At 43.2% G+C, this 27,387-nt stretch overlaps 1 long non-coding RNA gene across 1 annotated transcript in view; it reads left to right on the top strand.

The window, feature by feature from the left end:
* The window catches only part of LOC135293426 (uncharacterized), an 82,207-nt gene extending 55,093 nt beyond the window's left edge, over positions 1 to 27,114 (top strand). Inside the window, exons 2-3 of the long non-coding RNA XR_010355552.1 lie at positions 23,954 to 24,105; positions 25,258 to 27,114. This is a non-coding gene — a long non-coding RNA (uncharacterized LOC135293426). The remainder of the gene's footprint in view (positions 1 to 23,953; positions 24,106 to 25,257) is intronic.
* The last annotated feature ends 273 nt before the right edge of the window (positions 27,115 to 27,387 follow it).

Raw genomic sequence — 27,387 nt, 5'->3', positions numbered from 1 at the left:
CCCATTAAGGCCACTCTAGCAATGTTTTGCTGGGCTGTGTCATGAGAAACTTTGGAGCCCATTTCTTCATGTTGTACGTCCCTAGGTATATCAGTATTTCATCAGCACATTGCAAACTGAGTAAAAATTGCAAAAGCACCACATTTTGTGGTTAATTTATTTCAAGGCAGTAGAGTTAACATCCCCAGAGTCTTGGAAAAGTGGTCATTGCTCTCCAACACTATTTTACAGAGTGGGTTTAACTTTGAATATGTATGTGTGGGTGGGAGGGTGGAGGGGCAGAGCACACCTCTTTTAATTGTTTCTGAACCTTCTGGCTACATCATAGAATTGCCTATCTCAGTTACTTGAAGTTTACACAAATGTTTGCAGATTCATCCTAAGCTGACTCCAGAGAGGAAATCATTTACCCACCTTGTTTTCTTCCTACTGTTTTCAGGCCCATCCAGTTCTCTAGTACAGATGAAGCACCAGAGCATCTCGTGCTTTTCTGTCATCTTAAGATGCTCTCTGCCAGCAGAAATGTCTTCTTAAAGAGAGCGTAAAGGCTTTTGTCTTAAACTTCTGTGTGCACTAATCAGCTCATGCTGCTTCAGCCTGTACTGGAAGAGCACACAGATCTTTCTTGGAACTTTTCAAGTCCTCCTGATCCCAGCTGAGGTTTGTACACCACTTAATGGATGCAGTGTAATGGTAATGCTACTTCAGAAAGATAATTTCATTGTGTGTAGGGATAATACCGTTTCTCTATTTCTACTTGTTTCAGTGCTCTTGAAACCTGTTTGTTGCTAAACAATTTTACTAGAAGAAACATGTTCTATAATTTATCTCAAATTACTTCCAGCTCTGCTTTAAGACCACAAATTTCCAGAATAAAACCACCCATCTTACACTCCTGATCTGCTCCATTTATTTCTAAATTCATAACTGTACCTATGTCTACAAGAAAGTGCATGTGGTTTACATCAGCCTTCATCAACAGAGAAGCAGGTCTTTTGGTCAGGTTATAAAACCTATATTATATAGCATTAGATCTAAAATAGGTACCCATTGGACTCCACTAAAACCACACTATATGGGATTACCCTTCCCTACTCCCAACTTTTTCAATTTCTCTGTTCACATTACTCATTCTTTGAATAGAAGCTGCACTGGTTTTGCTTAGTGCTCTTTTCCCCCAAACACAAAAATGTAGGTACTTTATTACAATACTATCTTTTGTGACGTCCAGACTTGTGATTCTACTAAAAACATGCTATCAAGTATATTTGACAAAACCTGTTTTCCATAAAGTGATGTTGATTGGCGTTACTAATGCTCTCGTCTTTTCAGTTCTTTTTATGGATTGCATCCCCAATCAGCCTTTCCCTGAACTGTGCCTGGGATCAATGCCAAGATAACCAGTTCAGTGTCTCCTGCATCATTCCCTTGGCTTTCTAAACTATTGGCCCAAAGCTTTATTTTAAGGCCTTCTTGGTCATCTTCTCATTTGCTTTTTATTCCCTTCTCCTACTCTCATTTTTGCAGGATTTTCCCAGGGCTTAAAAAGTTAGTTCAGAAGACTTGTCTGCTTTTTTTTTATGTTACTCTTGGGTGCAAGCTACCTAGGACTACAGATTTTAAATAGCTACAGATTATGAATAACCAGAGTCTAGGATTTCAGACCTGTATATGCTACGTAGAGACAAGGTGAGATCTCTCTGATGAAGTTCAGACATGGATACAGGTTTCATGCTGGACTCTTCCAACTCATCCAGGGGGCCACTTCAGCCTTTGCTTCATACTTTTCCTGGTTGTGTGCACCAGTTCAATGTGAGCACACACACATGGCTGAACCAGCCTGACATTTATTACTGCGCTTTCAGTGCTGTCTTCTGAACCTGACCATACTTAGTATGGAAGCTGACCATACTCTGATTTAAGTAATTTTGTTTTTAAATTGAATCATTAGCATTAAAGCAGGAGAATTTTAGGATGCAAGTTCTGAAGTACCCTGGAACATCTAATAGCCAAATTTCCTAGGCTCCTCTGAAGTATGAATAACTTAAACTGTTCCATTAGTAAGAAATGCTTATGTATATTTTCACTTCCCTGTCCACATCACGGTCAAAAGTGAACATCACAGCAAGGAGGAAGAGAGAAGAGTCTTGTTCAACATATGAGTGCTAAGGTTTGACCTTAGCACACAATGGGCTTGATTCTGCACTGTGTCCCACTGATTTGCATTGCAGGACATATCCAGCACATTATTGCCTCAAGGTGCCAGAATCATCTTCCCCAAAATCTGGAAACTTTTATGCTATAGGAACTTAACTGTCTCATTTAATTAAAGTCTCACAGAATCAAGGCTGATAGACAGACTACTGTGTCATGGTGGGATTGCTCCCAGACGTGACAAAAATGCTGTCCCTCACCCTGCACACCTGCCCCTCTCACCTCCTTTAATCATGCTCTTCCTAGAATAATTAAAGGAATTTCCTCCTGAGCCTTGTCAGCTGCAGATATCAATTTGCAGCCTCCATTTGACCGATGATTTAACACGTCTTCAGAATGGAACTGGGGACATGTCTCCAGAATGAAACTGGGGACATGTCTCCAGCCTCCTGTGAGTGCTGCTGCCCCATCCCTCTCAGGTCATAGAGGTGTGCTCAGCCTGTCCCCATCTCCTCTCTCACTTACATGAGTCTATTGCTGTGGAGCAGAGTGGGGCATCCAACAGAAAGGTCAGGTGTTGGTGCATATCCCACAGATGGAACAGATCAGAGTAGCAAGGGGTCAGGGAGGGCTTAAAGAAGAGCTTAAAGCCCCCCTGGATGCACCACCTGGTAGCCCGTTTCATTGTGCACAAGGCTTTCTAGTGTTTATGACTTCATACAGAAAGCCAGGTTTGCTCTTCGAGTTCCTGTGTAAAATATGTGATAACATATCAAGCAGCCAATGTCAAGAGACTCTGGACTATATTCATAAATGCTCCACTAAATCCCTGAAGACACAATAAATTATTGCTTCAGAAGTATCTTCATTCACCTGTTCCAGGCAAATGGGAAACGGACAATCAATTTCTCTTTTTGAAATGCCAGAAATCCTAAACTTACGAAATTTCCTGACAGTCCCTACATTTGCACTGGGATTTTATGAGGTTGTATCAGTTGACCTTCCCCTTTCAGAGTTCAAGCAAGTTGAAAAAAAGGAACTGTAATAAATATAGCCACAGACAGATTTAAGCACACTCTATAATCCAGAAAATGGAACTTATTCTAACGGCAGCTCCTTCTGAATTTTTAGTGAAAGAATCAATAGCATTACCCATTGAAATGGAATTTAAATGGAGTTTAGAGGGACAAAGTTTTGTTCTGTAAAAATCTCTGATTCTGAGCCAGATCTTAACAAATCTCTAAAGATGAGATAATAGGACACTTTTGTTTGTTTGCTTGTGCTCTACTAAGAGCAGGGGTTTAAGAAAGGAGGGAAAGTGGTGGTGGTACTGCCCCAGTGACTACCAAGTGGAGTGATGCAAGCCGGCCATCACTCCTCAGCCATGTGCAGCTCAGAGCAGACTGTGCAGCCATTTATCATAGCAAAGCACAGACATTTGTCTTCAATGTTCTTTAGCTTTTCAAGCTCCTTCCTTCTGTCCTTGGTCTACACTTTTCTCCTGAAATGCATTTCCCCGTCAGTCACTTTCACGCATCCCCCCATGCGTAGGAAAATCCTTCAGGTTTGCAAACCCCATTGTTCCTGTCTTTTAAAATTTCTCTTGAAAACTTTCCTTAGCCACCACAGCTACAAATCTCTCCCATCTGGGGCTGGTTAGGCAAATACAAGCTGTGACTTGTGACTTATGTCTTTCTGCAAACCCTCTTCCTTTTATTTCTCCCCCATTTTCCCAATCCAGTTATAAGCAGATTTTGCCTACCCCCTGCACATGTGCAGATCTCATGGTAAGGGGACCTTTCTTTTCACAACCCACCCACAAGGCACTGAGCCCACTGGGAATTGGCACAGTGTATTCCTCTGTGATTCCCACTGTGGAGCCAGAGCAAGTGACCTGGCAGCGTACTGTGCCCCTCCAGACTCTGCAGGCAAGCGCTCAGCAACCAAGCAGTTAAATATCCATCTTTTTGCAAAGTTCTGTTGCAGTTATCATTCCTCACAAATGCCACTTTGTACTTTGGTTGTTATTTGCAAAACACTAGGTGTTTCATGGAAAAGCCAAGACTGGGGCAGTGAAGCAAGTCCAAGCATGCTGCCACCAGGCCACCCCTTTCAGATGTCATTCTGAGGGAGGCACAACTCCAGCTGCCTACCCCTATTTCAATGAAAATCTATGGGTCAAAATACTTTTAGATGTCTTGACAGCAATACTGTGTGCCAGTAAATAAATCCTAGTTTATAAAACTGTCTGTACGAGGAAGAGGGAAGCCATTTTCCCCACTGTACTTCATCCCTGTCCCTAAATATGCAGCACACAACACATATATGGAGGTGAGACCTCAGTGATAAATTGCAGAGCAATGTGCTAAATGAATTTGTATTGCACCCCCAACAGCTTCCCCTGCCCTCTGACTTTTATCCCATCTCTCAGGATTTACTTTAACATTCCTTTGAACAGCCACCATTTAAAACCAGAAAACTAAACCATAAAGGTCACCATCATCTAAAAAATCCAACCCGCTCACTCGTTGGGGTTTTTTTTTTTTTTTCCTTCATGCACACAAGAATTTCCACAGAACGCTACATGGCCATGTGGCAAGATGAGAAAGATGTAATGCTGGACCAGTTACCAGTTGCTTTAAACATAACATCACATGGCCTAAGGCTTTTATCCTGCAGCCATACAAAGAAATGCAAACAGGGAGCAAAGAACTGCTGTTTGGACGTGGCAGCCTTTCACCACAAGCATGGCACAAGATGGGAAAGCAGAGAATCCAACTGTGCAATGTTCAAATTTAATCTTACAGGGAGAGAAATGAAAGGGCCATGGCACTGGGAAAGAAAGCTTTCCTGTTTCCTAGTGACACTCCATTTAGATCTGGAATAGCTCCCAGAAAGGACTTTAAGTATGAGAGACCTTTGTTTTTGAAAACACAATTTTGGCTCGTGTCAGAGGGGTTTTATGGTTTTCTGTGGGCATGGATAACTGGATTCGTGACAAGTCCTTTTGTATCCTTTATCAGCAAAAGGATACAGAAGGTGTCACAGTACTTCTAAGTTTCCAAGCCCACGTTACTCATTTTTCCTTAATATGTTTGTTTGATGTAGCATCACAATTATCTGGTGTATGCATATTTTCTTTACATTAATGTAGCACAACCCATGTAATTTACTTGCGTGAAGTCAAATTGTTTCAATTTTTTTATTGTCTTACAAAGAACTCTTTTACCTCCTTGTTGTGGTTTAACCCCAGCCAGCAGCCAAGCTCCACACAGCCACTCACAGCCCTACCAGTGGGATCAGGGAGAGAATGGAAGGGTAAAAGCTGGAAAACTTGTGGGTTGAAATAAAGACAGTTTCATAGGGAAAGCAAAAGCCACGCACACAAGCAAAGCAAAACAAGGAATTAATTCACTGCTTTCCAGGGGCAGGCAGATGTTCAGCCATCTCCAGGAGAGCAGGGCCCCACCACGCGTAACAGTGACTTGGGATGACACACTCCATCTCTCCAAATGTCCTCCCTTTCGTCCTTCTTCCCCCATTTCCTGTACTGCATGATGTCAGATGGTCTGGAATATCCCTTTGCTCAGCTGGGGTCACCTGTCCTGGCTGTTTCTCTCCTGCCACCCTCCTATGCACCCCCAACTTCCTCACCAGCATAGCAGTAAGAAAAGGAAAAAAGGTCTTGGCTCTGTGTAAGCCCTCTCAGCAGCAACAAAAACACTATATCATCAACCCTGTTTTCTGCACAAATCCCAAACACAGCCCCATACCAGCCACTGTGAAGGAAATTAACTCTACCCCAGCCAAAACCAGCACAGTCCTGCATTCAACCTCATTGTTATCAGGATCAGAAAGTCTCAGAAGGCAGGATGTGTCATTTAGCAATGACCATGAAAAAGCAGGTAACAGTGAATTTGTAGCAATCTTGGTAAATATCACATATTTAAGTGCATACCACTATTAATCCCAAGAACCAGCAGTAAACTATAATGTAAATCAAGTGTTGCATGAACCTGTTGGAGCTGACATCATCCCTTACAAGTGATGATGCACATAAGCTATTGTCAATTATTTCTATCTATGTTGCACCTAAATACACTCCAAAAAGGTGTTTGACTATCACAGTCAAGGCATGGAGCACTTTTCAACAGAGGCTGATGAGCCTTTGGTACTGTTTTCCACAGAATTCTGGAGAAACTGGCTGCTCATACTGGATGGGTATACTGGATAGGATCTGGACAAGCTGGACCAGTGGGTTGAGGCCAGTTGTACGAGGTTCATCAAAGCCAAGTGCTGGGTGCTGCACTTGAGCCACAACTACTCCATGCAGAGCTACAGGCTGAGGGCAGAGTGGCTGGAAAGCTAACCAGTGGAAAAGGGCCTGGAGGCAGCTGAACATGAGCCAGCAGTGTCCAGGTGGCCAAGCAGGCCAATGGCATCCTGGCCTGGATCAGCAACAGTGTGGCCAGCAGGAGCAGGGCAGTGATTGATCCCCTATATTGGGCACTGGTGAGGCCATATCTCAAATCTTGTGTTCAGTTTTGAGCCTTTGATTTCAGGAAGGAAATTTTCCAGACAAGAACAAAGGAGCTAGTGAAGGGTCTGCAGTAAAATCTGATGAGGAGCAGCTGAAGAAGATGGGATTGTTTGGCCTGGAGAAAAAGAGGCTCAGGGTGGACCTTATAACTCTCTACAGACACCTGAAAGCAGGGTGTAACCAGCTGTGGGGAGCAGCCTCTTCTCTCAGGTAACAAATGACAGGAAATGGCCTCAAGGTGCACCAGGAGAAGTTTAGATTGGAAAGCAGGAAAAATGTCTTCAGTTAAAGGGCTGCCAAGCATTGGAACAGGCTGCCCATGCAGATGGTTGAGTCACCATCCCTGGAGATATTTAAAGGAAGTGTAGATGTTGTGCTTAGAGACATGCTGTAGTGGTGGACTTGACAGCGCTGGGTTAGGGGTTGGACTTGATCATCTTAAAGGTATTTTCCAAGCTAAATGATTCCACAGTTCTATAATTCTTTGACAGCCTGATGGTGACTGTGACCTGAAGTCATGACAATTGGCTAGCACCACAATGGGCATTTGGAGTTTTCTTCCCTGTTATGGATCAAAGTGAAATGGAGCCATGTGATTTCCTTACTGCTGGGGACGTCTGTGTCCTTGGAGAAGGGTGAGATATACTTCAAACATCTTTAATAAAAGAAAATTATGATAAGCCATTCTCCAGGCAAGAGTTGTAAATACCACTGTGTATATTGGCTTTTAAAATAGAGACATTAGCCAGAATATCTCAGACTGTGTAATTTAGTGTCTTTTATCATTTCATCTTCTAGTTACAGTACCAAAAGGAGTGATGTCTGGAAGATAAATTTAATATGCAGAAGAAAATCCCTCACTTAAAACATATTTAATACTTAAATGGTGTAATAGGCCAGTTTTCATATTTTTCCAAAAATGGACTTTAAAACTCAATGCTTCCTGAAAAATAGCAGAGTTTTTGAAAACCACCTAATCTTTTACAAGTTCCAGACCTTTCCCTTCTTCAACATTATGGGTAGAAAAGTTATTGTAGTCTGAAAACCCCAGTATATTTTTCATGACACGTTGGTGTGCACCAATGGGTTAAGCAGTGGGTTGTTAAACATAGACTACAGTAATGCCTATTTCCCAGTAGAATGGTGGATGCAGACTTTACAAGTTTCTAAGGTGAAATTATAACAATGACTTTGACTGGTCTTGAAGCTCTTGTACTGAAGCAGATGTTCATACTTTACCTCCATGTGTGATAGAGCTATTGAGCAAAATTAAATGGCAAAACAGACGCAGTCAATATGTGATGCATGCAATTTGATGACCTTATGGAAGCAAGGAGGAAATCAGACTTCACAACTCTTAGTGGTCTTCTCATTGCTTGTGGAAGGTTAAGGCCACAGGTGAAAAAGATTGGGAGGTTATATTGAAAACAGGGTAGTCTGAATGAAAGAAACATGTAACCCCTGCCATGCAGTCTGTAGGCAGCCTGTAATTATCAAAACAGAAACCTACTTTTCACATGGCAGGTAGGCAACAGACTGTGACAGAAAACAAGGACTATGTATGGAAGCTCTGCATTTGTATTTCACTTAAAGAAAACACAGAATGAAGCCAGGAGAAAAGAACATGTCAAATTAACTCTCTCTAAGAGGCCAGGAAAATAATTTCAGTGACTGACAATGTCAGCCATGTCTATGTCCTGGAGGACAACCAAATGTGCAGAGGCACAGTGAGTGAAGATAAGGCCAACCAGCAGACCCAGGAGGCACCCTGGGCATCCTGCTTTTGGTAAGACTTGCAAGGGAGGTTGCTGAGGCATTGAAAAATTCTTTACCTTATGAAAAAAACTAGCTGAGGTGTGAGTGATAAATCATCCAGAGAGAAATTGGTCCTTCTGATCTGCCATGCAAATCACGGTGAAGTGGCAGGAGTGCAGTGTTTGCTTGGCTGCAGAGCATGAAGGGGACTCTGTCCCCCATGCCTCCCAACACAGCGAGCCAGATCCCATTTCCTCCCACCTTCCCACCTGGGTAGGTGCCAGTGCTGCAGGCAGCGTGTGCCTTTGCTACCAGAAGCCAGACTCCCTCCTTGCAGTAGGACTATGCCTGACTTTTCCTGAGCTGGCATCTGCCCTTGCTCTTGATCCATCTTGGCTGGCAGCCCATGTGCCCCAGCAGACTGATCTGTGCACCAGATTATGGGGGCCAGATACCTGAACTGCACAGGAGAAACGTGGAGATGTCCCTTACCCAAGCTGTGTAAGTGACCTGAGGTGCTTCAGTCCCCAGTCCCTCTATCACACCTAGAGATGCCTTGAAGAGAGTGTGTCTGTACATGTGCAGGGCAGCTGAGTGAATAGAACAGATTTTTGTGCTGCGTGCTCCTGTTGGAGACATGCAGATTTCATAGGAGTAATCATGCAGAAGTTAGCCCAGAGGAAAAAAAAACTTATTCCCCATAGGAAGGGGTAACCATAACTATTCATCTTCACCTGGCCTGTGCCTCACCTACACACAAGACAGCAGCACTGCTATTTCCCCAGCTCTGCTGGAACACCTTTGCTCCCTGCTCTGGAAGAGCATTAACACTTCCTAGCAGTGACTCAGCCATTCTGGCCTGATGGACCCTCCCAGGCTTCTCTGCCATACTTGGGACACAGGAGCCTTCAGCTTACATCAGCAGTGCTTGTCCAGCCCTGAGAGCAAGACTTGACATTCAGCACTACTGAATGCCATTTGCTTTCTATTGCTCTGGCTTTCAAGGCCATCCAGTTTTCCTGCATGGTCAAGTGCTGCACGCTGCCTGGGGTCCTCATTCCAGCCAACAGGAATACGTGCAGTAGGAGGCTACTGCAAATGTCTCATTAACAGAATGAGTCAGGATATGCCATTAGTTCCCAGTGTGTCTCTCAGGTCTCACAGCATCGCTTCTAGTTCACAGACCAATCAAGTCACATTGTACTTCTGGAGCACAGGTTTACCATAATGCAGTTTCTGCCCAAAAATGGCTCTCCTGCAGCAGCATCCATGTGCAGCTGGTAAAAACCTCATCCTATGTCCAGTTGAGGTGAAACAGACATTGTAGGCTTTAGAAGGGTTTTTCACCAAGTATTTTCCTAAATAATGTTGATGGATGACTGCTAAAGCATCTCCCCCAGTCTGTACCCATGGGGTTTTACATGGGAGTTGGGGTCCTTGCCCATAGCACCACTTCAGGGTCCACATGTAGGAATGCCAGTGTTTTGATCAGCCTTCCTCAGCACAGGTGTAAAAACCCTGATTTAAGACTAATTATGGCAAAGTAATTATTCCTGAGCCATGATGGCAGGCAGTCCCAATTAACTCTAAATGGGATATAAATAGCAAGGGTGGGGGGGGGAGCTTCTGTAGGGGGAATCTAAGATAGAAAGGGCCAAGGAGAGCCCAGACACAAGCAAAATAAATAGGAACCTTTTCAAGCAGAGGATAAGGTTGTGTTATTTCTTCTCAGTTTCCAGTAACCCAGAGTTCTTGAAAAAGGCAGACAGAAGGTTGGGCTTTCTCTGCTCTGCTGCAGATACAGAATGGCCTTTCAGTAGGCACTGCCAAAAAAAAAAAAAATCACCTTTATTGGAGTTATTTTCCAAAAGGTGGCTCTGCTATTGTTTACAGCACCAGTGTTCTGGTAGCTGTGTCCCCAGACTTTCATGTTTGACATGTTTTATGTTCTCAAGAGAAACCCATCAGACAGCAGCTACCCAAAGGAAATCCTGTTTGATTCCTCCCTGGTTTATTCCAGGCACAGCCCTTTGGTGAATGTCTCATGCCTTTGGGTTTTCTCCTAGTCCACAGAGCTGGGCTGATAGGCAGTTGTATTTTCAAAAGCTAAACATAAAGAGGTTCAAGAAGATTTCACATTCATTAATAATATTTTACAGTGTTATCTCAAAAAAAAAAAAAAGCTACCTTCCTCAAACATTACAACTAACTTTCTGATTTTAATATACATTTGTCCCATGGGGATTTCACCCATTAAGATAGATTAAGTGACTATTCTAATGTACAATAGCAGATTTTGCCCTGTGGTTTAGTGGCTGGCTGTGGTTGACTGATACCCAGCCCTCCGAATCCCTGCTGAGTATCTAAGCTCTATGAACTGCAGTGAATGCATTTAATCTACATAAAAAGAACACAAATTGCATGTTAGCCTTTTTGAGCCCAGTAATCAGTTTTGCAGTTTACTTGGTATGCTTCTCCGCAGTCCTAGTGGCTCCAAGGAGGTTCCAAGGATTCTCTCTTTTTTTTTCCCCTGCCCATCTCACATAGAAGAAAAGTGTTTGCATTTTGATTGTGCTCATTCCCTGACCCCTGTAATTTAACCATTGTTCATATTTAGTGCTGACTGGAGTCCTGCGGGGCAGCTGATAACAATAATTTGTAATAAAGCATATGCAGGCTCTATTTTTTATCCTTGTTTTCCCTAATAATGTGAAATTAAATTTATTAATTAAAACAGATGAAGTAAAATAGGATTCCAGGGCTGCCAAAACACGTGGATTATCCCAGCCTCGCGTTTAGGATGATTATAATATTTGGCATGTATATGGCGCTCCAAAGTGGCATCGCAGTTAATCCTTAGCCCTGAAGTGTGTTGTTACTCCTCAATTTGCGGAGGAGAATGCCCGAGCAGAGAGGTTAACTACGCCAGAATGAGCCAAAGCCTGTGTGAACAAGATGCTTCCCGCAGCACTGCCCCGTCTCTCCTCCCCCAAATGTGATTTTGGATGAGCCGGAGATGAGCGGGGAAGCTGCGGCTCCCCGGAGCTTTTGCAGGGCGGGGGTTTTGCTCTGGGATGGGTTTGGAGTGGGATGGTCTGAGATGGGCTCGGGGGCGATGCTCTGGGATGGGTTTGGAGTGGGATGCTCTGGGGTGAGCTGGGAGGCGGGGGAAGCGCATCCTGACGCGCCTGAGGGTGCGCACACCACGAGCTGCAGAGCGCACTGCTCGTTTGTCAGCTGCAGCATGCAGATGGGGAGATCATCCCAAAATTATTATAATCCCAAACACATACATGCTCGTCAGGACTGAGATAAAAAAAAGGAAAACTAAACTAACAGCTGGGGAAAAATGTGCAAAATGCTCTTTAGACCAAGTAGTTCTCTGGCAAAATGTAGTTTCAGCTAAATATTTTGTGGGGTAGGGTTGTTGCCATTATTGGTGAGATGAGAAAATATTGTAATCTTCCTTCTCTGCTCAATTTCATCTCAGGTAATTTTGATATGTTTTTCTGTTTTCATACACAAATATTATTTGGTGTGCGAGTGAAAACAAAAAGGAAATTAAACACACCAAAACATGATGTCTTGCCATTTATCTTGTTAATTTATCCTGTTATCTTATCAAATTTAATTTTGTCACTGCAATTTATTTTGGAGGGATGCTGGATTTTGTGGGACAGTGCAGGATGCAACTCTCCCTGCTGGGGCTCAGGGCTGCTCCCTCCCCCTGCACTGCAAATTGCAGAATGGCAAAATCCTGGTTCCTGAGCAGCTCTGGTAGAGACAATGGGAGTGGGCACAAGCTGGGATTGAGACTGTCCATGGCAGGTTTCTTGTTATGGTTCACAGGCTGCAAAAGCCCTTGGCTGCTCTTTGGGAGCCGTAAGACACTGGCATGGGGTGTTAGGAGAATCTGAGCGTGCCCCATCCCTGGAAGTGTTCAAGGCCAGGTTGGATGGAGGTCTGAGAAATCTGGTCTAGGGGAAGATGTCCCTGCCCATGGCAGGGAGTTTGAAACCAGGTGATCTTTAAGGTCCAACCCAAGCCATTGATGCTATGATCCTGCAGGGAGCAGGCTGCTTTGGAAACATCAGACGTTGCAAAAACAATTGATTCTGCCTAAAAAAACTTGGTTTTACCCTGTTGAGGGGGAATAAAGGGCACTGTGAACTGTGTCACTCTGGTGAGTCTGCTGAGAATACTGGGGCAGGCAGCCCCAGTGAAGGAAGGGCAGTGATCTCAAACAGTGATCAGACAGGAGCTGATGGTGGTGGCAGCCTCTTCCAGGGAGCTCAGCCTGGGTATTCCTTGTGAACCCCAGGCTACCCAAGGGGATGGGCAATGTGGGGTGGCCTTGCTGAAGGGACAGTCAGAAATCAGCCCATGACACAGGCTGAGGGGAGCAGCAGGGGTGAGAAGATGAGGGTGACTGATAGCAGACAAAGCTATCTTGTATGGCTGGGACACTGGCTCATAACCTCTATGGGCTGTAACACAGGAGGTTCAAAGGATCATCTCCTTATTCTTCTCAAAAATGTCTATCATCAGCAGACAGTAAATTCTGGCAGCTTGAGATGGTGAATGTTGCCGAAAGCTGTGAGGACTTCAGAAGCAGAACACATCTTTTTTATCCTACAGGAAATCTTTAGAACATCTGGAGGGCAGCTATAAAATTTTCTTTTTTTATGTTTTAATTACATTTTGAGATTGTTAAGCTAAGCACCCTCCTCTTTAAAAAGAGAAAACTTCATGCTCAAAATATACAGAAAATTAAATATCTACCAAGAACTGGTTTGGTTAGTTGTCATTTGTAAGTCACTATATTATAAATAATAGGAGAAGGAACACTAAAACACGAGTTTCAACAATTTTCACCAAGAGTCCAACAAAGAAACAGACTATAGGTGTTGACAAGAATTGCTTAGCAGGGAATGATATTGCATAATGCAGAGCCTGTGAACATCAGCTTTACATAAACTTCTTCCATATGAGACGTTAATCAGGATGGAGAACTGAAGGATCTGAAAACAATCAACATTTCTCCTTTCAAACTCCTGATCTTCAGTGTGAAGAGCTCATGCTCTCCCTGTGTGGTGGGAATGCAGGAGAATGTGAGGTAGCCATGGGCTAATCAGAGGTGGGCACATTTTCTGAGGTGTGTTGGGCTGAGAGCCCCACACTGCCCAGGCTGAGCCCACTGAAGAAGGTGCTTGCTCAGGATAGAGATGTGCTGGCCAGTGAAATGAACTTCTGAACCAGGGAAAACCAGAGTTGGATGAAACTGGGATGGTGATTCAATGGCAAAAATTAATAAAAGAAGGAGTAGAAAGTGCCTGGGAGGTTTAAAAGGACTTGTGCAAGGGGTAAGCCAGAAGCCCAGGAGACAGAATTACAGATGTACCTGCACATCTTAGATAAATACATGGATTTCTATGGTCCCTACAAACTGACTATGGTGATAAATGAAAATATTCACAATGTTAATGGAATGGCTATATGCAAAATACAAGTGTTTCTTCAAATATACTGATATGAATACATTTCATATGCCAATGACTACATATGAAAATATGTAAGCATGATTCACGTATCTTTTGAACCAGAATTTGTAAGGAAGGATTGTTTTTCAGAAACCTAAACAACTGTATTTGACAGTTTCCAAGTGAGATTTTGATTTTGCATTTTCAAATTAAATTTTCATTGTCATAAATGCAAAACGCATTTGCAAAAAAAAAAAAAAGAAAAAAAAGAAAAAAGCGCTGTTTGCCCTGTTACCTTTGTAAAAAGATCTAGTGGTGAAATACAGTTTGATTGCAACATATATGCTGTTCCCAAGGGAACTGCTGCTTGAAAGGACTTTCTAGCTCTGATTAGACTGATGAGACAATCATTTGCTCTCAGCTTAAACTGAAACCAGAAAAAGAAAATTGGCTTGAAGAACCTGTGTCACAGTCACCTGACAAGCTTCTCTTCCTTGGCTAAAAGGGACCAGACCAAGGTTACTATGACCAGAGTATTGCTCTTAGGTCAAAGCAGCACACTGGCTGAACAGGAGGGTTGGACCCACTGCTGTGGTTGGTATCCCCTCATGACATGCTCCTGCCAGGCCATTTAAACCAGCAGCAACTTCATCTGTTCACCTTAGGGGCAAACTGTGAGGCACAGCAAGTTCTGAATTAAAATGTCTCTTCTTTTGGTGCTAAGCTGATCAAGGTGACACCGTCCTGGGAAGGTTCAGGGCACCATGCCCAGATCAACTGCAGCTGCCATCAGGGGACATCTCCATCATCTCCAGCCCACCAGGGAAGACTGCTGGGCTGTGTGTACCCCTGCTGCTCCCAGAACCTGGAACATGGATGCTCCAGAGACTAGTGAGACCTCTCTCCCTCACATGCTCCACAGCCCTCCCCACTGGGGCTGGACCCCCTCTGCCTATGGTGATGTTAGAAGATCTGATCTGTGGGTCAGATCTTCAGTATGCACAACTTGGGAATGCACCTTTAAGTGCAATACTCCAAATTATCTATTTATTTTCTCCCTCTAAATGCTTTTGGGATATATTTATGGAGTTTCTTAATTTTTTTTCAGCACCATTAATCTTAAAGATTAATGCAAAGTCAAGCAATCTTCTTTTACTTAAACAAAGTCACTCGCACATATATTTTCACTAACCACCTCTTGGGGAGCTAATGTTTATATGTGGAATTCTGCAATAACTCTTTACCTCCAGTGTGCCCACTGCCCACTATAAATGCCAGTGCATTACTCTTTCAAGTAACACAGTATATTTTGGACTTTAGGAAAGTGAATCTACAACAACCCCAAAACTGGAATGTTTATTCCCACAAATAACTACACAGAGCCATGTGAGAGTGCCTTTGGAGAGCTGAGAAGGAGGATGGGGATCAGAAATAGAAGAGAAAATCACTTGGTTGCATGTCCAGCTTCTCTCTTGCACCCTCAGGACTGTCACCACATAACCCCAACCCATGGTCTTTCTCATCCTGCATGGCCACAAACATATGCCTCAGCCCCTCTGGTCCTGGCAACTGTGCTACATACCAGTTACTTTCCCCACGCCAAAAAAAAGTCTCAACTGTTTTCCTTTCCCTGACCTTTGGCCAACACTCACTGTCCTTCTATAAATAATTCCCCACCTTTGTTTAAACTCTTAAACTGAAGGTATTTATTGCTTGTCGTCATATTCCCAGGATTTTCTTCTCTGCTAAATATAATAGTGACCTGTAGTCACTCTTCATGTCTTACCCTCCCACCTATCCATCCTTCCATCTGTCCCTCCTGACCTGACTCCACAGACAAGAAGTGCATTTTCAGCCAAGCCACAGGAAAGGGGACCTTATCCCTGGAGGGATGGATGGGGAAGGAAGGACACAGGGGAGGCAGAGGGCAGGATTGCCATGCACAGTTTACAGAGTGCACCAGATCACCAGCATTTTCACTTGGAGAATAGTGCCTGATCCCATGGAACCCTGCTCCCAACAAGGCTATTATACACAAGCTGCAGGACAGTCAAATTTCATTATCCCTTCTGCAAAACATATGGAGGAAACAAAATGTTGGAGGATACTCCAGTGACAGCTAATGACATTACTGAAATTACTATAAATATCATCTTTAATCTAATCAAAAACAGTATATCAAAGACATTAAAGCTGCAGATGCTTACTGTGCCAGGGGGGAACCAAATGAAGCTTTACAGATGTGTCATACTGTGAAGCTGTATTTGCATAATAGAAAATGAATGCTGGTTGTATCTCAGATTTCTGCTGCTTTTTAAGCCAGGGGGGATCTGGACGTTACATTTAGTGAAGATCTTTCCAGGTAGCCCAAGGTTTGGGCAGACAAACAAAAATACAAATTATCTGCAGGCCTGACAAAAAAAAATATCTAATGAATGGTCACTTCATCCCCCACTAATTATTACCTGGGCCACTCTGTCACATACTTTAATTAGCATCATTTCTCTTGAAAGCACATTTCAATGAACTAGTGCTGACTGCAGAGTAAGAACCAACAAAGTAACATCAATCAGTTAATTAACTAGTTAACACATTTCCTTCCTTCTTAATTCCTGCTTTTGATTTTCATTTAGCTGCTTTTAGCATCTGAATTTTCAGGAGGCTTGTCTCTGGGCAACCAGTGGTAGTGATGTGAGAGAGGGACCTTACCAACATGACCTTCATGATATTGTTTTGCTACTGCAGGGAGAGGTTTGTGCTCTCGTGGGGTCTCTAGCACCATGGGGAACACTTCTGGGAAATAAAAGAACAGGTGTACATTTATTAAATACAGGCAGAATCCTGCTTACTGTTGGAGAAATGAACAGAGACAGCACTACTCCCACCACTGGGCTCAGGTTTCCCCTCCAGTGTTCACCAGAGCAGGAGAAGCTCCCAGGTTTCAGCACAGAGCTGCTCCCTGAGACAGAATATTTCCAAACTGGCAGGACCACAACAACCCTGGGCTTCTACAAGCACAAACCAAGACACTCTGACCAACCTGGGCGATGAACTGCTTCCCTCAGAGTGCTCTCCTGTGTCAACCAAGAGAACTATGTTGCAGGGGCTTTTGAAATCTCATTAAAACAGAGAAAGTGTAATAGCACTTTTATTTGACCTCATTTCTGAAAAAGGTACAGAGCTAAGAAAATAAGAACCTAGTGAGGTGGTTTTGTTTTGATTTAGGTTGTCCCCACTCAGCCATGCCTTCCTCCAAAGACTACTCAAACCTCAGTGATGTCCTTGCCTTGATGAACTGCTCTGGTCTCCCAGCAGCCCTTCCTCCAGACACCCTAGTTTGGTCCTCTACTTCCCTCTTTACTGCCATGGGAATAGCACTTGTCTCTGATAAAGCACCTCATGCAGTTGGGTCCCATGAAAGGAGGTGTGAATCCAGCAGCAATGTGTATTGTCTGCCCCCAGCCAGCTCTTTGGAAGCAGATTTCAGGGTTTTCCTGAATGGACCATGGTGGGAATATGCATTATCACAGCACAAAAGGGTGATGTGGTCCTGGTAACTCGGCATGAGCATGGTCTGTGGCCAACCCTGTGCTCATAAACCCTAGCAGGAGCATTGCCCCAAGCAGAGCAGCAGAGCTCTGACTTCACAAGATGCTCAAGGCTGGATTTCACTAGACTGCACACTAGATTTTACCTGGCATGAGGCCCACAAGTGCTCTCTACTGAAAAAAAATGGATTTTGTCCTAAAAGATTACATGCCTGGATTTATTTAAACTGCCATTTACAAGAAGATATTCATTAAAAAAAAAATAAAGCATCAGGAAAAGAAAGAGGTTCACTGGAAAAAGGATTTCTGTTCAGCCTTAATTTAAGTGGAAAATAATGTTTGTACTGCTACATGGCAAATATATTGGAAGGATTTGAGATTATAATATAGAGTAGGTTAATGGCAGTTTCATAATCTAATCTGCTGTTGAATTCTGATTTCACCAACCATCTTTCCTCCTTGGACTTAGAAAGTCATTGTGTTTCCATAAATTCCAGCAGATTGAAAGAGTTCAGAGTTGAAACCCCAGTGATTTAGATTTGCCATGCTGCTAAATGCTATGGCTTAGGAGCAATGAATAACTGCAATATGGAGTTTCTTACACAGCAGGGAATCTTCAGCTCCCTGAATTGGTGACAATCCATCCCAGGGATTTGCACCCCAGCTCCCATGGGCTGCTGCCTGCATGCCCACATTTGGATAACTCCTCAGAGGCAAAACACACCAGCAATTTTACTTTTAAACACAGCTCATTTTCTCCAGCTTCAGTGGACAAGGATGTCAAAAGGCAACCCCTAGAAATTAAAGTCACATCGCACGGTGCTCCTGGGCATTCCCTCCTCTGGGGACATAGGCTGTGTGCAGCCAAACTCCTCTTGGGAGGATGGGAAGCAGAGAAGATGCACTGAAGTGGGTCTTATGGGGATCCCCAGTATGTGACTCCAGCCTTGAGGCATGGCCCATGTCCTGCTCCTCCTCTGAGCTTTAGAGGGATGCTCAGCATGCTGTGATCTATTAGGAGCAGATCTGAGGTGCAGAAGCACTGCTTCATGTTGTGATTTTCCAGCTGCGTGAGAGGACGAGCTCACTGTGCTCCTAAATGATGCATTTAAGTCGGCTCCACAGAAAATGTTGACAGACAGAACGTGGGTTTAGTACTTTAATACTTATGGGGAAAGACTGGGAAAGGAGGAGGAGGATGTCCAACTGTTTAGAAGGGGAATATTTAAGGAAGATGCAGAAGAAGCAGTCGGCAACTGGTACGCCTAACCTACAAATGTCAGCTTTACAGAGTGAGTCAGTCTAAAAATAACCTCCAATTGTCTCCCAGCTACTCCAGCAGCACAGTGAAAGCACAAGTGGTTGAGAAAAATCACCAGAGGGGGGAAGAAAGATTCTCTGTCTGGCTTTTTTTTTTTTTTAATTAAAAAAGCCTATGCTTTTAGAAATTTCTCACCAAAAATGAAGCAAATACCAGGCTCTCACAAGATGCAAGTTAACCTTGTTTAATTGTATTCACTCAATTTATTTTGCCTCTATTTATTTTACCTCTGAAAGGCAGCATAGGCTGAATTCCAGATATTCCATGGAACACTATAAATGTAAAACATGGATATCCTTGCATAATTGCATGAGAACTTCCCCTACATGCCCCCCTGACTAGACTCCCTTTCCATACTCAATATTTTAAATTAGAGTATTGAATATCTCTCTATATAATTTGCATACTTTCTTTTTTAGCAGTCTCACTGCTCATTTATATCCTATGAACTATTCTTTTCTCTTTTCAGAGGTCATTGAAATACAGCTTTTCTACAGCAGCATTAAACTAATCCATGATAATATTTCAGAATAAATTTTAGTGCATGAACCAGAAATCTGTAGAAGCTTTTCCCCTCCCTGTTGTCTGAAGCAACTGCTGCACACTGGCTTCAAGATGCAGTAAGAACCAGAACAATGCCAAGACTGTTCCATCCCTATGCACTTCCATTTAATATAGCAAACCAACCAAAAAATACAAAAGGAAAGATCTGAGACATGTGAACTTGCAAACAAGCAAGCAAAAATGCTATTGAAAGATATGAAAACGAAATACCTGTCCAGTAATATACGGGACTGGTGCTTACCTACAAATGTTCTAGAGATGAATCATGCTGCTGCAGATTAGAGGAACTATTTTGACAATTAATACTACATATTTCTCTGATTTAAGGTCTCCCTTCCAGCATGGAAAGAGGATGTCATGAGGTCTCTCCACTCTGGAACAAATTTTCCACAAGCTGGGTTTTTAAACAATTAAGCCTAGAATATACCAGTTTTGAGTCTTGAAACATTTATCATCTGCTCTGTTATATTTCCCTTTTCTACTCTGTGACTGGAAAAAAAATACACAGCCGGGTTCCTGACAGGGTCTCCACATGTCTTGTAGACTCCAATGGCATTTCCACTGCCATGAGAATGTCAAACCCAAATGGATCAAGCTTGATGCTGATGCTGCTTGAGAAAGATCAGTCTCAAGGACGTGGAGGAACATATTTTGAGGCAGGCAGATGATGCTGCATTGGAAATGCCCTGTGTCCAGAGTGGGATCATGGCAGGGGCTGGTGTCCCTCAGGAACCAGGTGCTCAGCTGGTGTGTAGCCATGAGTGCCACGATGGGTTTGGGCCAGTGGTAAGACCAGTCCCTCTTTTCCCAACACCACGTGGGCAGGACAGGTAAGGAGGCCATGAATGACCGTGTCCCTCAATGCCTCTCCCTCATGGGGAAGCAGTGAGAGGCACCTCCATCCACGTGTCCCCACACAGGCTGTACCAGGCTCTAGCGCTCCGCAGTCACACGCTGAATGCATCAGAGCTGGGGAATGGAGGACACTGCAGAACTGATGGCAGCAAATCAAACATATGGGCACACTGGAAAGAAGTGGCACGAAGCATTATTCAGCTATTAATGAATCATTTTAATTTTCCCTGGGCTCACTGGAGTTGGCCCCAGAGATGGACTCATATCATGGCAATACAGCTAGACTTGGAAAGACCACCAGGTTTGGGCTCCAATTGTTCAATATTTCAATGTGGTAGAAGCTCCATATGTGGCTCAAACATGCCAGATGGCCTAAAACACACACTATCCTAAATACTCCAACACCTCTCTTGCCCTGCAAAGCCACAGAGCACCAGGCATGCAGTAAACATGGAACTGAATCCCCTTGGATGTGAGTTAGTGACAGCAAAATTGAGTACTCGGTTAAAGAAATCAGTTCTCCAGTTTGTGTGGCTAATTGGTTTGTTTTACTCAGTGATACCCACTTTCCTGGTTCATTTAAATAATATCTCTCTGGGAGGGCGGATGGCAGGAGGCTTTAGTGACCAAGAGCCAGGGCTGTTTATATTTACATCATTGGTCTGAATCCAACAGAGAGCCTGATAGTGAAAGAAAATATTAGCCATCTGCCCAGTGCTTGACAGCCTTGCTAGCAATAAAACCGAGAATTGATTAGATATGGAGGTTTTCTGAATATCCCTTGCTAGGGTTGGCCTTCCAGTTTGTAGAGGGATGTCCTTGATGAAGCAGAACCATCGGTCCTCTCGACACCCTTCCCCACTCTTACTGGACCAGTAGGCAACCCTGGCAGTCTCCACCAGATAAATACCAACTTGTTACCAATACTAAAGGAAAAATACTGAAGAGAGAGAAAAATGGCTCTGTATAAGCTGCTGCTTATTCTGGTGATGCATCACACTGTTTTTGAACTAACAGATGCCACACAGTGTCCAGAGCTCACAAAGGCACAGTTGGAAAGTAGACCTTGCCCATTGCTACATTATTGTAATGTTCTTGCTTGCCAAAACACAGTCCTCTATTTTAATATCTCCTACTTGCATTTTGTCACATACTAAAATGCCTCAGCTGCACAGCTAATACTTTATATCCTTAGACCTAGGGTCTAGGTAGCTCCCAAACATGAGCTGTCCACACCACCAGCAGATGCACAGGAGGTAGAAGCAGCTGTCTATGGCTTTGTTTTCCCTTTGCAGTGGCAGCTACCCCACAGGGACTGCCTTACCTTGGGATCACTCCTCTGCTATAACACTGCCTTTGAAGCTGCTAATGAAAAACCAGCGGGCCTACATGCTAGTGGCTAAAACACCTATTCTTGGTGTAAGTAAGTAGAAAAAATATCTTAAACATGACTCAGAGGGTGGATACACCCGAGAACAGATGGTGTGCTACCCTCTCTGGAAGATGCTGGGCTTGTAGCAGAATCCAGCAGTAGGGATGAGTAAGGAGATGATGTTGCTCCTATACCCAGACAGACAGCATAGCCCATCTCCACACTGCTCACCTGGGAAGCAAGGGGAAGGGCAGAATGCCACACTTTGGGCAGGTGATTTGGTCCCCTTTGCTCTCTGCTCTTCAGAGAGACACCCCCAGCCTACATTTGTGCATGTGTGTATTGAAGGGCACCCACATGCAGTGCATTTCAATAAATAATATTCCTTGCTTCTCACACAGCATTTCTGTGGCAAAAAGTTTGCACCACCCTGCTTTTATTGTGTCTCAGCCAGAAAGATCCCCCCCCACAAATGATGGACTTGCATCTTACCACCTACACTTCATCACACAAGGCAGTAATAAATGCATGGAGGACTACTATGCCTCAGGACAATTTAAGCACTGTGCAAAGGTCACTCTCTTCAGACCCTAATTGCTCAGCAAAAGTGACATTTAAAATGCATATCATTAAAATCATAACAAATTTATTTACCTTCTTCCTTATTGGGATTGTTTCTGCATACATTACACATTTGATATATTGAGTGCTCTGGAGGTCAGGATGTGTTTGCATCGTAAAATAATGTCTTGTGGAATCATAGTGACATGGGCTGCCAGGCTCCCAGTATTACTCATGCACTGACTGCTCTTGAAGGAGCTAGCACAAAATCCCAACAGCCAGAGAGGGCCAACAGTGCCTGAGTTTTGTAGGAAGAGGGTGTGGTGGCTGCTTTAAGACAAACAAGTAATATTGCAAAAGTAGCAAGGAAACAATATTGTGAACATTTTTGGACAGGAGGAAGAAAGGTCCAGCAAGAGGCACATGTGCATCTCTGCCTCTGTTCTGAACCATTTTGTTCAGTGCTACTATTGGCTTACTTATCTTTCTTTCCATCATATGTACATGTGTGCATCACTGTGTCTTTGTCTCAGAAGATGGCATTCAAGCCAATATCTTTTAGGAACTGGAGACACTGCCCATCTAACATATCTAATAGTTGTTTTCTCTCTCACTTGCCATTAGATGTCAAACACCACTTTTTAGCTTCAGCACCCTGAAAACCACATTCACCATGAGAGCTGTTAGCATAGTACCTTTGTGTTTCCATTTGCTATGACATGATTAGTTGAAGGCAGAAAAGCTAAATGCAAGTTCAATTAGGACAGAATTATTCCAGGTAGCCTCAGTTTTCTCTATTTCACTTATGAGCATTCATTTCTTTTGTTCATGAAGTTATTTACTTACTTTTTAATGTCCTTTGGAACACTTGGATTTGTATGCCATAGAAGAGGAAAAAGGTTTTGTGACTATAATCATGGCAGTTTAATGTCAGTACCAGAAGCTGAAGATCTAGCTTGCATTCTTAACTGAAGATGAAACAAATCTAACCAGTTATTCATCCATGTGCTTAGCTCCCTTCTTCTACACAAAGACAGTGGAGGACTGAGAAGTCATATACTCCACTAAAGCATGCAGAAAATGTTTACTTGCTGCTTTACAAGGACTGAACCAAAGCCTACTGGATTCTTTCCAATCCATTGAATTTTAGTTGCTTGGTTTGGGGTTTCTTTATTAAAGATGGGAAAATGTTTTTGGTGAACAACAAATTTGTCAAAAAATGTCGTTTTGAAGAAGCGACTTGCAGAACTGAGTCCAACTTGGTAAACAGATTTATTTAGCTGGGAAAGAAATAGAAAGCATTCATAAGAACATAACTGAGACTTTCCATGTTTTTCTTTGGAAATTATATATTTGTTCCATGTGTGACATTATTTAAAAGCTATAAAGAGGGATCTAGGTTGGCTAGACTGTATAGAAGAATTTCTTCTTTCTCTTTGTTTTTTCCAGACTGGCCCCTGAACAGATGTGTCCTATGTGAGTGTCTTACTCTTTTCCATCCCATCTTCTCTGCTTAAATCACTTTTACTTCTTGTTGCCTGTCTTCATAATTTGCAATGCTTTTCCCCAGCAGTGGATTCAGTTGAACAAATAAGTTACTACTCTCCAAATTCATCACATCCAAAAGATACCACCATTGGCTGGCAGCAACCTCTAATAGAGCCCATGCAAAATGTAACAAGTACTGGTTCTTGCTGTGCTTTCATATACTGATATTAAAACACACTTTAAAGTAGACTAGGGGTAAAATCTGTAAGTAGTGTGACACTTGCTAACGGGGAATTTCTTCTTCACTTTCTATAGGGAACAATCAAGAGCCAAAACAGACTTGTCTTTCATCCATTACAGAATCTTTGAAGTGTAACCCATCAATCCAATGCTGCTGCTGGATAAACCCACAGAATGATATCCCATGCCTCTGGCAAGCAGGATCCCCTCTGATCAAAGCAAGTCAGGTGAGCAAAGGTGGCATTTTTCATGGCTGCATTGGCCTGTTGCTGATCCTGGAAAATTTGTGAAAAATATTCCTCCCTGAGACCAGGATAAGACCCAAAATTTTGCATTTTCCCAGACATACCCTTTCCAAGGTCTGCAGTTCAGCACCCAGAGAAGCCCTGCACAAGGATGGAGAGGTGGGGCGGGCAGCTTTTGCAGGTGGGAAGGCTGGCATGTGGACTGGCATCCTGCCCCATTCGAGCTGTCACACTCCTGGCAAGCTCTCCTGGCGCTGCAGGGAGGGTGGGAGCACAGCAGCGGCTCCGGGGGCGCTTGGCTCGCCCTGCAGAGCAGGAGCAGCTCTGGGGCTGGCTGCCCTGCTGCCTTCGATTGACTGCAGCTGCTTGTTTGCTCTCGAGGCTGCTTCTGGAAAGCCTGTCTGTTTGACCTGTCTGCCTCCTTCCTGACGCTGAGCTTCTTCTCAGCCGCCTCATTTCCTCCCTGAGATCCTGACAGAGGCAGCCTGCAATCTCTCTGCTCGTTGGGCTTCCAAGTGACTTTCCGTCTATTTAATCTGTCATTAAAACTTAATGCAGGGTCTTCCCATCAGAAAAAAAAAAATAGGTTGAGGAACAGAGCATTCCTTTCCTTTCGTGATGTTTTCTGATTTTAAACAACTATGCCAAGATATTTGTTTGATAGCTATAAATCAAGAACTCAATCAAAAGCCTGTAGCAGCCCTGCACAGGAGCTTCCCTGGGATATTGCCTCACTCTTTCTTTCCTTTTTTTTTTTTTTTTTTTTTTTAATTCTGTGCAGCAGGAGTGAATGGCATAATAGTGGATATTGGAAATAAACTCTTGAGCAGTGGAAGGACCATCATTAGTGCTGACAAAAGCAGCTTTTGAGGCTGCACCAAGATCAAATAATGAGAACTGGTAGGAGAAGCTGGCATTGCTTATGGATGTGAGGTTCAAGTTACCACTTTTTTGAAGCAATTAACTTTTGTGATATTTTGTATAGATGGGTCTAAGCTGAGGGTTTCCTTTCAATTGAAGCAGAAATACCTTTGTCCACAATATTAATTATTTCTCCTTGAGTGCTGCAAGAGGCTTCCCCTAATTTACTTGCAGGCGGTTTAACCCTAGTCATCTCCCTCCCTTTTTTCACAGCTCTCCCACATCCAGACTTTCCTGGTGAAAGCACATGAAAGCCAACCTTACCCCAGAAGGACAAGGACAACTAAATTTCCTGTGAAAACACAAGAGGAAAGAGTTGGACTGCTCTTTTCAAAAGGAAATTTGTCATGATATCCCTGCATCTACAGCCAAAATGTGCACTGACCACGAGGACCCTACTTTCACCTTCATCCATGGAAGAATTTAATTAATCTTTCTATATTGGCAGGCGAACAACATTTCCTAAAGAGAAAAATAACTGTTAATTTCCAGAGGTAATTAACAGTCACTGAATAAGACTAAAGGGCTTTCATCAAAATTACCAATCAGCTCAAATTTGAAGAGATTCTCTCCTCCTCATTGCTTCTTCATCTCATTCAGCCAGTCCTGCTGAATTAGTGCCTAATAGAGTCTCAGACATATTCATATCCTGTCAAATTCCCATCCTCCCAAGGAACTGTCCCTTTCAAATGGTAATACAGAGGGCGTATGATGTGCACTCGTTGCTATTTTGGATTTAACAGCTGGCTGTGTTGCACTAAGGGTAGCTGTGGAAACTTAACTGAGGGATGTGTGCATGTGTGTGTGTGTGTACACATCTGTGTGAGTAAACGCCTACTCCTTTGCAAATGATACCATTTATCTTAAACAATGCTCTCTTTATAACTCTAAAAGCTAATTCTCTTTTTAGACCACCACAGCTGCTGAAGGGGAGAATGGTACAGCTTCACAGCAACCAAGAGCATGGCTTAACCCCAGGACTGGGCTGTGCAACCCCTTTCTCACAGGAGTTTCAGCAGATGAGCAGGGTCACCATCAGTACTGGGTCACTGGTGGCCTTCATTAAGACCTAAGGGTTTAAGAAAGGCTCTCTTCAGGCTCTCCTCACTTTGGCCAGGTGAGGAGAGGCAGGGGGACAGGCAGCCACAGGGATTTACTTGTTTTTGCACAGTTTCAGATGTTCTCAACACAGCCCAGCACACACACTGGAGTGCCTGAACAGAGGCAGATGGTCTAAGGGCTGACCTCCACAGAGCAGTATGAACACAGAAATTAGGAGTCCTCCCAGGTCACTGCAATATAAGTTTCCCTCCTCCTGCTTTGTAAATATTTTGAGCCTGAGCCAAAGACAGGTGGTGTTTCCAGGGATATTCTCAGTGACTTCAGCTGGATCTGGAGTACTTGTAATTTGACATCTCAGGGGACCTCATGGTGACAACCAGCAACGAGAATTTTTAGTAAAACGTTTCTGTGTGCTGTGCCAGAGCACTTCTGGAGACAGCACTAGATGGGCACAGAGCATGACCTCTGTTAACAATACACACTACATGAAAGCTAATAATTCTGGCTAAAGCATATTCAAAATAGGATGCTTGAAGCAAAACTAATGCATTATTCACTGCTTGTTGGGAATACAAGAACATGGAGATAGACATCTGAGCCTTGGGCCTTTTCTGCAATGTACTATACACAGGCTCAGTGGGCTTATTGGCAGTACTGTGACTCTTACTGCCATGGATTTTTCATTACTAATAGCATTTAAAATCTTGCCCTGTGATCAAATTTTTTAAAAAGTGCACGTATTCATCTTTGCTTTCTAGTCACATACAGTGATGGGAGGTATTTCTAATGCTGTATTCACTCCCTTGGTGTAAAATGTGCCCTTTTTCCACCTTTACATTAAATCAGACAAATATTTGGTGAAACTCACGGGGTGAAATAGTGCAAAAAATGCCAATTTCTCAGTAGGTAGCTGAAAACAATTGTGAACAGAGCACCAGCATAATCAACTCCAATACAGCATGCAGGCTCTGCTAGCATAATGCTTCTCAAAAATAAACATGTGTAAAATAAGGAGAAAAGTATGTCATTTTATAAATTTGTGATATACAAATAAAAATCTTTGTGAAACAATTTAAGAGCAGCATTATAGAAAAATCTGTCTGGGATTTGCCTAATTGCCTGTAGACAGGCTGCAATATAGACACCTGCCTCTGAACGAATCACTCTCTGGTCCTTTTGTGGTCAACAGAGAAACACTGGCACTTGGGAGAGTGATTTATCTCTTCCTAAAGTACATGTCTAAGAAAGGTCAAATGAATTGCATCCTAAAAGTGCTTATTT

The sequence above is a fragment of the Passer domesticus genome, chromosome 2 (genome assembly GCF_036417665.1).
Source record: "Passer domesticus isolate bPasDom1 chromosome 2, bPasDom1.hap1, whole genome shotgun sequence".
NCBI lineage: Eukaryota > Metazoa > Chordata > Aves > Passeriformes > Passeridae > Passer > Passer domesticus.
This window is presented reverse-complemented; position numbering and strand designations above follow the sequence as displayed.